The sequence below is a fragment of the Trachymyrmex cornetzi genome, unplaced genomic scaffold (assembly GCF_001594075.2).
Source record: "Trachymyrmex cornetzi isolate Tcor2-1 unplaced genomic scaffold, Tcor1.1 scaffold1383, whole genome shotgun sequence".
In the NCBI taxonomy this organism is placed as follows: Eukaryota; Metazoa; Arthropoda; class Insecta; order Hymenoptera; family Formicidae; genus Trachymyrmex; species Trachymyrmex cornetzi.
The window spans coordinates 25,111-34,296 of NW_017295964.1; positions in this window are offsets into that span (position 1 = coordinate 25,111).

Here is a 9,186-nt window from a genome sequence, read left to right on the forward strand (position 1 = left end):
TAAAGGTGATCTCATCTATTTCTTCTTTTTAGAACAAAATGTACATTTTTATGAATAAAATAATCAAAAGCAGTTCGCTTCAACCAAAAGAATAAATTAAAATAAATGTGTGACGTTTAAAAAAATTTTTTTAAAGTCTTAATACTTAAAAGTCAATACAGTTAAAATATATGGTATGTGAAACAACCATTACAATGAAAGTAAAATGGACTATGTATATGTTACATTAATTTAGTACCAGTATTAAGATATTTTATGTGAGATTGTACATTTAAAAAAAATGAAATTATTATACTATTACTTTTTACGTTGAAAATGACCCGATAGGTGTCGAAACGTCTGTATGAATTAATTTTAATTTAATTTAATTGAAAAAGAATTTAATTTACAGATTAGAACGTCGAGTGTACCACGCGGCACGATTCCGCCCACGCCCTTGTCCTCGATCTGAAAGAATAAATATGTATTATAAAAATTATATGTATAAATTACATATAATTTTTATAAACGGATATTCTACATTCGCCTCTTCCTTGTTCGCCTTTTTCGCGTCCGCCTTTTCTTAGGCTAAAAGTCCAAAATAAAATAGTATTTAGTTCGTTAATTAATTTCACGAAGGGCTATGAGCCAATTAAAATTTTAATATGTTTAATATTCGTACAGACGTTTCGATACCGATCGGATCATTTTCAATGTAAAAACTAATAGTATAATATAAATATCTGTGGTGCATTCGTTATAACATCGCTCAATGTAATTGATATAAAGGTGATCTCATCTTATTCTTTTTTTAGATATATTTTCTAGCATACGAAATTTGATAACGGATTCTGACATCAATATTCTTCAGTCGAGAAAAATCCAGTTCAAAGGAAGTAGTTGCGACGAAAGATTGAATGAACTTTGCACTTATATGAATCAATTACCGGTTGATACAATATGTTTATTACCCATGTGTTATTTGTGTAAGGATTTAAACACGGTAATGCTCGATGAAATTGACAGTGATGAAATTCTACTGATAGCAGAAGATGATATCGATTGTGCTCCAGCAATGAAAAAAAAAAGTGTACAAAATTTTGGAAGATAAAGATGACAAAGTTTCGGAAACAGCTGGCATTGAAAGAATAATAGCGATTAAAATTGGCGCTAAAGTGATGATTCGACGAAACATTGATGTAACTTTAGGACTTGTCAATGGAACGATAGGCAATGTAGTTGCAGTTGATCGCTGTGTTGACGCAAATCGTATCTTTTCCATTAAAATCGTTTTTATTTCGGATAACAAAGAAATTACAATAACGAAAGAAGATATTAAATTCGAAGTATTCTCCACAAAATGGTGGTACAGCGGAAACAATTTCCATTGTCTCTTAGTTATGGAATAACTATACACGAAAGTCAAGGAATTACGTGTAAAAATGTAATGATCTAGGAACGAGTGTGTGTGTTCAGTGATGGTCAAGCCTATATGTAGGTTTGTCACGAGTGAGTACACTGGAAGGCCTACATTTGATCAATTTCAATCCGACATCCGTAAAAGCAAACTCGGGAGCCATTGTAGAATATAATCGACTAAGATCTGTGTTCAAAGCTCAGCTACCACAAATCAATTCGTCCGAGAAAAAGGCTGTGAAAATTCACGACTGTCGATGGGCCATACCTAATATCATTGATGATGTACAGAATTATGGTTGCGAGGAACCAGAAAGTATAGTTACATCGAAAATATACGACCTCTGCAATGACGATCATGTTTCGTGTTACGCTAATGTAACATTGTAATGTGCGTTTTATTGTGTACGTATCAGGCAACAAATGCTGAAAAATAAAATATTGGACGCAATGACTGATGCTATCTGCGCGTATGCTGAGCGTAAGTGTTGCAATACTCTAGCGGTTAGAAGATCTGTCGGAGAACGCTTCGAAGAACGAACATAACAAGATGTTTCGGAATTTTTCACGGCTCTCAGGTCGATGTATTCCGAAATGAAGGATGTATTAGAACTCGAATTGAAGCACGTAACAACTTCCAAATACCAAATGTAATTACAACGTAACTATGCTGGAAAAGAGTTGTTTGCTAATATTACCTATAAAGTCGACATTAAAGGAAAAAAGGTGTCACTCTGCAAACTTTGATTGATTCAGAATTTTCGAAATGGGAAACGATAAATGGCAATTGTAACGAATGTAAGAGTACCGTTTTGAAAAAGAAAACCGTAATTGAATCGAGTTTATCCGTCTTAGTAATACAGTTCAATTTATACACTTTTGTAAACGGTGCTTCTAAAAAAATTATTGACAATCGGATTAACGCCGTACCGACGAGTACTGACACGATTAATAAAAAAAACTACAAGGTAATAAGCGCTATATTTCACGAGGGCGAAGAAATGAATCGTGGTCATTATACGTGTATGTTGAGAGCAGACAAAAAATCGGAATGGTGTTACTGTAATGATTTACAAGTTATCAAGAAGAAATGGCTCAAAGGAGCACAAGAGGCATACATGTTATTCTTGGAGCAGGTTAAGTAAGTTTGAAAATAACTTTTACATATAATGACACTTTCTTAGAATATAACGGAATTCTTCTGGTACGTTTACGTGAATCTTAATAAACTATTGAAGTTTATATAATTAAATGTTCTTTTTAGAATATTGAAACAATTAATCGTCTGTTTTGGCGCTGTATAAAGGCTGCCGTAAGCGTTGAAATAAAGCACCAGTTGCTCCGGCGCCGTACAAACGCTGCCGTAAATGCTATATTAAAACGAGTGCAATAAAGTTCGGGCTTGCCCTAGGTATCGATATATTACTATAAATAATAAAAATGTCTTATCGTAGTCGAAGAACTTTCTGATATTTCAGAGTATCGTTAAGAAATAAATCTCTATACCAATGATTGCGTTAAAATCGGAGAGACGAAGATAATATGGTTGCGTTCTCATGAGAATGGGCGATGGAGGGGTCCATTCTTTATTTTTAGTGTATTGATACAATCCGCATGACCCAGATTTTAACGAGTCATGGGTGCTTTGGGGCCTACCTTTTTGAGATACAGCGTAACGCGTCGCCGATTTGTGCGCATTGTCATGTGACTGCGGATACGGCGATGCACATGTTGTTTGCCCGTCTTGGGCCGCGGAGAGAATGTCACTTTTTTGAGCGGTTGGGGCTCGATCTCCTTGACAGGACATACGGTTCTATTGTCAGGCTGGCTATGTGCTCGGCTGCGTGGACGGTCCTCGCGGATTTTTGCTAGGCCGTCGTGCGCAAGAAAGAGCGGGCCGAGTGGGAGCGTCTGGCCCTGGAGAGGCAAAGGGCCTCTCTGGAGTCTGACGAAAACCATGTGTAAAAATGTGTATAATGTACATGTTTAGGATCGTGTTTAATTTAATATAATATAGGATATGATTCTAACTTTAAGTAGTGTAGTGGACCATGGAGGTGAGAGCGTATACTTCACGACTTGGGTGCACCCTGATGAAATGCCGGATAGGCGTTTCCTAGGTGTGTTTAATGTGGTGTTACGGAAGTGCTGAATAGGGGGAGTTTTTTAGTAGGTAGGCGATGATGTCTGTTGTCCTTCCTCATAGGAGGGACGCAGACTCATCGAATCCTGCACAATCAGGAGACCGGCTCCTGGGTCTCTTCCCCTCATCCGGTTAGGTTCTCTTTTGGGAGCATTCGGATGAGGGGCTATGTGAAGGTTTTTCTCCTCGCAAACAAAAAAAAATAAAGTATATTCTTACAATATTACAAATTCATTCTGTTGCATTCGAAATAAATATTGAAGATCGTTTTAAAATAGGAGATACGAAGAAAATATAATGGTTGCGTTTTCACGAGAATGGGCGATAGAGGGGCCCATTCTTTATTTGAAGTATATTCATAGAATATTATGAATTCATTCTGTTGCATCTGAAATAAATATGTAATGTGTGTGTATGGACAATATTTATTAGAATTATAACAGTTACATATATACTATTAAGTATAATATCTATGTATATGATATATATTTATATGTTTAAATGTGCCATAAGTTTCAATTTTTTCTAGATGTATTACATGAATTGTAGCTTATAGAAGGTTACGTGACAAGAATCGAAAATATATACATTTCTGATACTTGCATTACTAGAAAGCTGCCCCGTATAACTGTACTCTGAAAAGTATGTGATATAGCCCAAAATTATCATTACAATGAAAAGATCAGGTCATGTTAAAAAATGTAAACAGATCTTAAAAAATGTAAATTTTTTAAAATTGAAATTATTATGTAACAATATATATTACCATGAAAAGTATTAGCTGTTAAACTTAATTCCTGCCGTTTTTTCTCCAAAATTAATTTGTTTCGAAGGGAAGATGAATGAATACCTTAATCAAAGTAATTTCCTCCATTTTCTACTACTTTTTCCCATCTCTCTGGCAACAGGGCAATCCCACGACGGTAGAACGCGGTGTCTTTCGAGGCGATCCATTCATCCACCAATTTTTGGACTTCGTTGTAACTGGAGAAGTGTGTCCGTAAGTGCGTGTTGCATCGATCGGAAGAGATGGTAATCCGACGGTGCCAAGTCTGGAGAGTACGCTGGGTGCGGCAGAAAGAACTTCCCATTCAAGCTCTAGAAGTGCCTGTTTCACGTTTTTAGTGACATGCGGTCTAGTATTATCATGCAACAAAATGACTTTGCGTCGATTGTTGGCTACGGATGATCTTTTTTGCATCAATTCGTTACTCAATCGGTATAATTGTTGATCAGCTATAACGGTTTCATTTGGACCCAAGAGTTCATAATACAGCACACCTTCCTGGTCCCACCAAACGCACAGCAAGGTCTTATATCGTGAATATTCCTCTTCGGCGTTGAAGCGGATGGTTGGCCGGGGTCTACCCATGATTTTTTCCGCTTGGGATTATCAAAATAAATCCATTTTTCATCGCCAGTCACGATACGTCACAAAAAACTCTTTTTTCTTTGCCTGGCAAGCAAAGAAGTCGCAACGGTCAAACGATTTGAAATGGCACTTTCTGACAACTCATGTGGTAGCCATTTCCCTTCCTTATGGATCTTTCCCATGACATACAATCGTTTTGAGACGGCCATTGAAGTAACATTTAACTGTTTCGACAACTCTAAAAGCGTTTGAGCTGGATTCTCATCAAGCAATTCTTACATCTCGACATCTTCAAATTTTTTGGGCTGTCCAGGACGTTCTTTGTCTCTCACATCAAAATCACCGTTTCGGAAGCGTTCAAACTAAACTCTACATGTTCTCTCCGATGGAGTTTCATCACCATACACTTCGGATAATAAGCGATGCGCTTCAGCTGCGGTTTTCTTGAGGTCGAAGTAGTGAAGAAGCATGTCGGAAAAACAGCTTATTGCGATTCATTTTCAATCGATTGGAAAATCTCTTTGACATAGAGAAATCTAACCTGTGAGGAATGAATCACTTTCAGCGATGTCTAAACTACAAAAGACATATGACTTCATCGTCGAAACTCGCCACTGTTGCAGCCAGCAACCTCTAGTAGCGAGCGGCAGGAATTAAGTTTAACACCTAATAACTGATATAATATTCAAAGTTCCAGTTCAAGGTGAACATACATAAAGCGTATTCTCAACAATGTAAAGCTTTAAAAATTTACATTTTTATCTGATAATATATTATCTAACAATATACATATATTACCATGACAAGTAATTGATATGTTATTAAAGATGCCATTTCAAAGTGAACATACATCAAGTATATCCTCAAAAATTGAAACTTTTAACAAATTCAATGATTATCTAATAATTACCATGATAAGTAACTGATATATTATTCAAGGTCCTAGTTCAAAGTGAACATACATATAGCGTATTCTCAAAAATGTAAACCTTTAAAAATTTAAATGGTTATCTGATAATACATTACTATATTATTAAAGGTGCCAGTTAAAAGTAAACATACATCAAGTGCATCCTCAAAAATTTAAACTTTGAAAAATTTAAATGATTATCTGATATTACTCATCAAAATTAAAGGATCACTTATTCCATCCTGCAAAAATAGGTAAATTTTGAGATAGAATAACTTCGTCAAAAATCATCGTATCGAGATTTTTAAAAAAGCATTCTAAAGCTTGAAATCTCTATTTTTCAAATCTATACTTTAAAAAACCGTATTATTCATATTTCATAAAGTTACACAAACATAAATGAAGATGCATCAGATCTCAACATTTTTTACGAAATTTGCGAAGTTCCACGGAGCCAAAAAATTGTACAAATGCGGTTGATATCTTTCGAGAGAGTGAACCTTTACCTTCAATTTCCTTTTTCATGAAGCTTCGTTCGATTTTTTTTCACCGAGTTATTCAACGTTGAAGCAAAAACGACCCTTTTTATTTAATGTTGAATAACTCGCTGAAAAAAAATCGTACCGAGGTCTATATAAAAACAAATTGAAGGTAAAGATTTACGCTTTCGATTACTGTAAACCGCATTTTTATGTGATCTTTACTTCACGCCATACACATTTGTAAAATTTGTACAAAATTTTCACATATTGGTATCCATTTGTGTCCGTATAGCTCCATAAAGGATCATTCGGATTGAAATACCAATTACCGATTTCAAAAGTAAAGATTTCAACTTTTAAAATGCTTTTTTAAAAATTTCGTTACGATTATTATTTACGAAGTCATTCTATCTTGAAGTTAAAGGATCATTTAAAATTAGCTTTAAAAAGGTCAAAATCAAGGTTTACGTATTTCTGCGAAAAATGATTACAAAGCAATGTTTGAAATAAGCGTTTTAAAGCTTAAAACTAACTTCTGAATGCTTCAAATCATTTTTGTATGCAAAAACTTTATTATAAGTCATTATTTTTAATTTGCTTTTTTTATTTTTTTTATTCAATATTGAATAAAAACGACCCTTTTTGCTTCGACGTTGAATAATTCGGTGAAAAAAAATTGTACGAAGCTTCATAAAAAAAGAAATTGAAGGTAAAGATTCACTCTTTCGAAAGATGTCAACCGCATTTGTGTATAATTTTTACTTGGCTCCGTGGAACTTCGCAAATTTCGTAAAAAATTTTGAGATCTGATGCATCTTCATTTATGTTTGTGTAACTTTATGAAATATGAGTAATATGGTTTTTTAAAGTACAAGTTTGAAAAGTAGAGATTTCAAGCTTTAGAATGCTTTCTTACAAATCTCGATACGATGATTTTTAATGAAGTTATTTTATCTCGAAATTTACCTATTTTTGCAGGGTGGAACAAGTGATCCGTTAATTTTGTTGAGTAGTGTATATTACCATAAAAAGTATTTGATATATGTTATCAAAGGTGCCAGTTCAAAGTAAACATACATATAAAGAGTATCCTGAAAAATGTAAATCTTTAAAAATTAAAATAATTATCTGATGATATATTACCATGATAAGTATCTGATATATTATTAAAGGTCAAAGTGCCAGTTCAAAGTTAACATACCTTAAGTGTACCCTAAAAAATTTCAACCTTTAAATATGTAAATGATTATCTGACGATATATATTACCATGACAAGTAACTGATATTATTAAAGATGCCAGTTCAAAGTGAACATACATAAAGTGTAAATATATCTAAATTGAATTAATATATTCTCATGAAAAGTAACTCATATGTTATTGAAGGTGCGAGTTCAAAACGAACATACGTACACACAAGTAAAGCAGATTACAATTTGATTATAAAAAATAAGTGCGATATGTTATTCTTAGTGCACAAAATATAAAAGTTGTTTTTTGAGATTTGACTTCAAATTTATACTAGCCCGTACAAAAAGAACATGGCGGCCTGCTTTCAAAACTTTGATGAGTTTCTCGATGTCCACTTAGAAATAATATCGATGCTTTTACAGAGTAATTAAGAGAATGGGTGGAATGAAGGCACAACTCTACTTAGACCCTTTATGAGGAAATCAGCTTTTTTATATTATATTGATTGTAATAGAGAAATATCGTAACATGTAACTTCTTAAGGACATTACATAAATTTATTTAATGCTGCACCCGTTTGTATATTAAACCAAGATTTTGTAATTAGACTTTTATTCCGCCCATCCCCTCAATAATGACACCACTTGAAGTATCACATTAAAACGGTATTTTCTAAAGTTCTAGAACGAAGTAAATATACATTACGTCAAATAATCAGTAAATTTTTAACCGTATAGCTTCTCTGTACCTGACCCGAGAATTGATATATTTTATTTGTCATAATAATATATATTGTTAGATAATCATTTAAACTGTGAACTGGCATCTTCATTAATATATCAGTTACTTGTCATGGTAATATATCATCATATGATCACTAATTTTTAAAGATTTAAATTTTTGAGGATACACTTTATATGTATATTCACTTTGAACTGACACCTTTGATAATATATCATTTTCTTTTTCTCAATTTATTTTTTTTAAGAATTTTGGGTTTACATAATTTTTGCTCGTTTCAGGCAATAAGACAACGTTTTTTGAACAATACATCACTCGCTGAAAATACGGAATAAATTCAAAATCGAAAGTTTATACAAAAATTCAAAATCGTACTGAAGAAAGATTGAAGGCTTTTCATCTGAACCATTTTCATAATTCTTATATTTCAATATTCCATCCATCAAAAGTTTTTAGAAAGCAGGCCGCCATGTTCTTTTTCCGAGTCATTTAACAAATTGGTACGAGGGTCGTCTGAAAAATTTTGAGCCTCATCATGAAGATGGCGTTACTCGTCAAAGCCATTCTGGTATTATAATCGTGATACTTCCGAAAGATATCTGTGACAATTGTGGCCACTTTGGACGTTCAGTTCTTGTTTGACAATCATTTGTGTCGTCATTTTGTAAAAATGGAAAAAATTGAATATCGTGCAATAATTAAATTCTTGCATTTGAAAGGCAATACGTCTACGAAAATTAAAGCCAAGTTGGACGCTGTTTACGGGGACTCTGCCCCATCATTTGCCACCATGAAAAGATGGATAGCTGAATTTAAACGTAGTCGTACCAGCTTAGCTGATAATGAGCGTTTGGGACGGCCAACAACTGCGACTACTACCGATAACATCGAAGAAATTCATCAAATGTTAATGGACAACCGTCGAATTAAGATTAGGGTGATAGCAGAGGCTG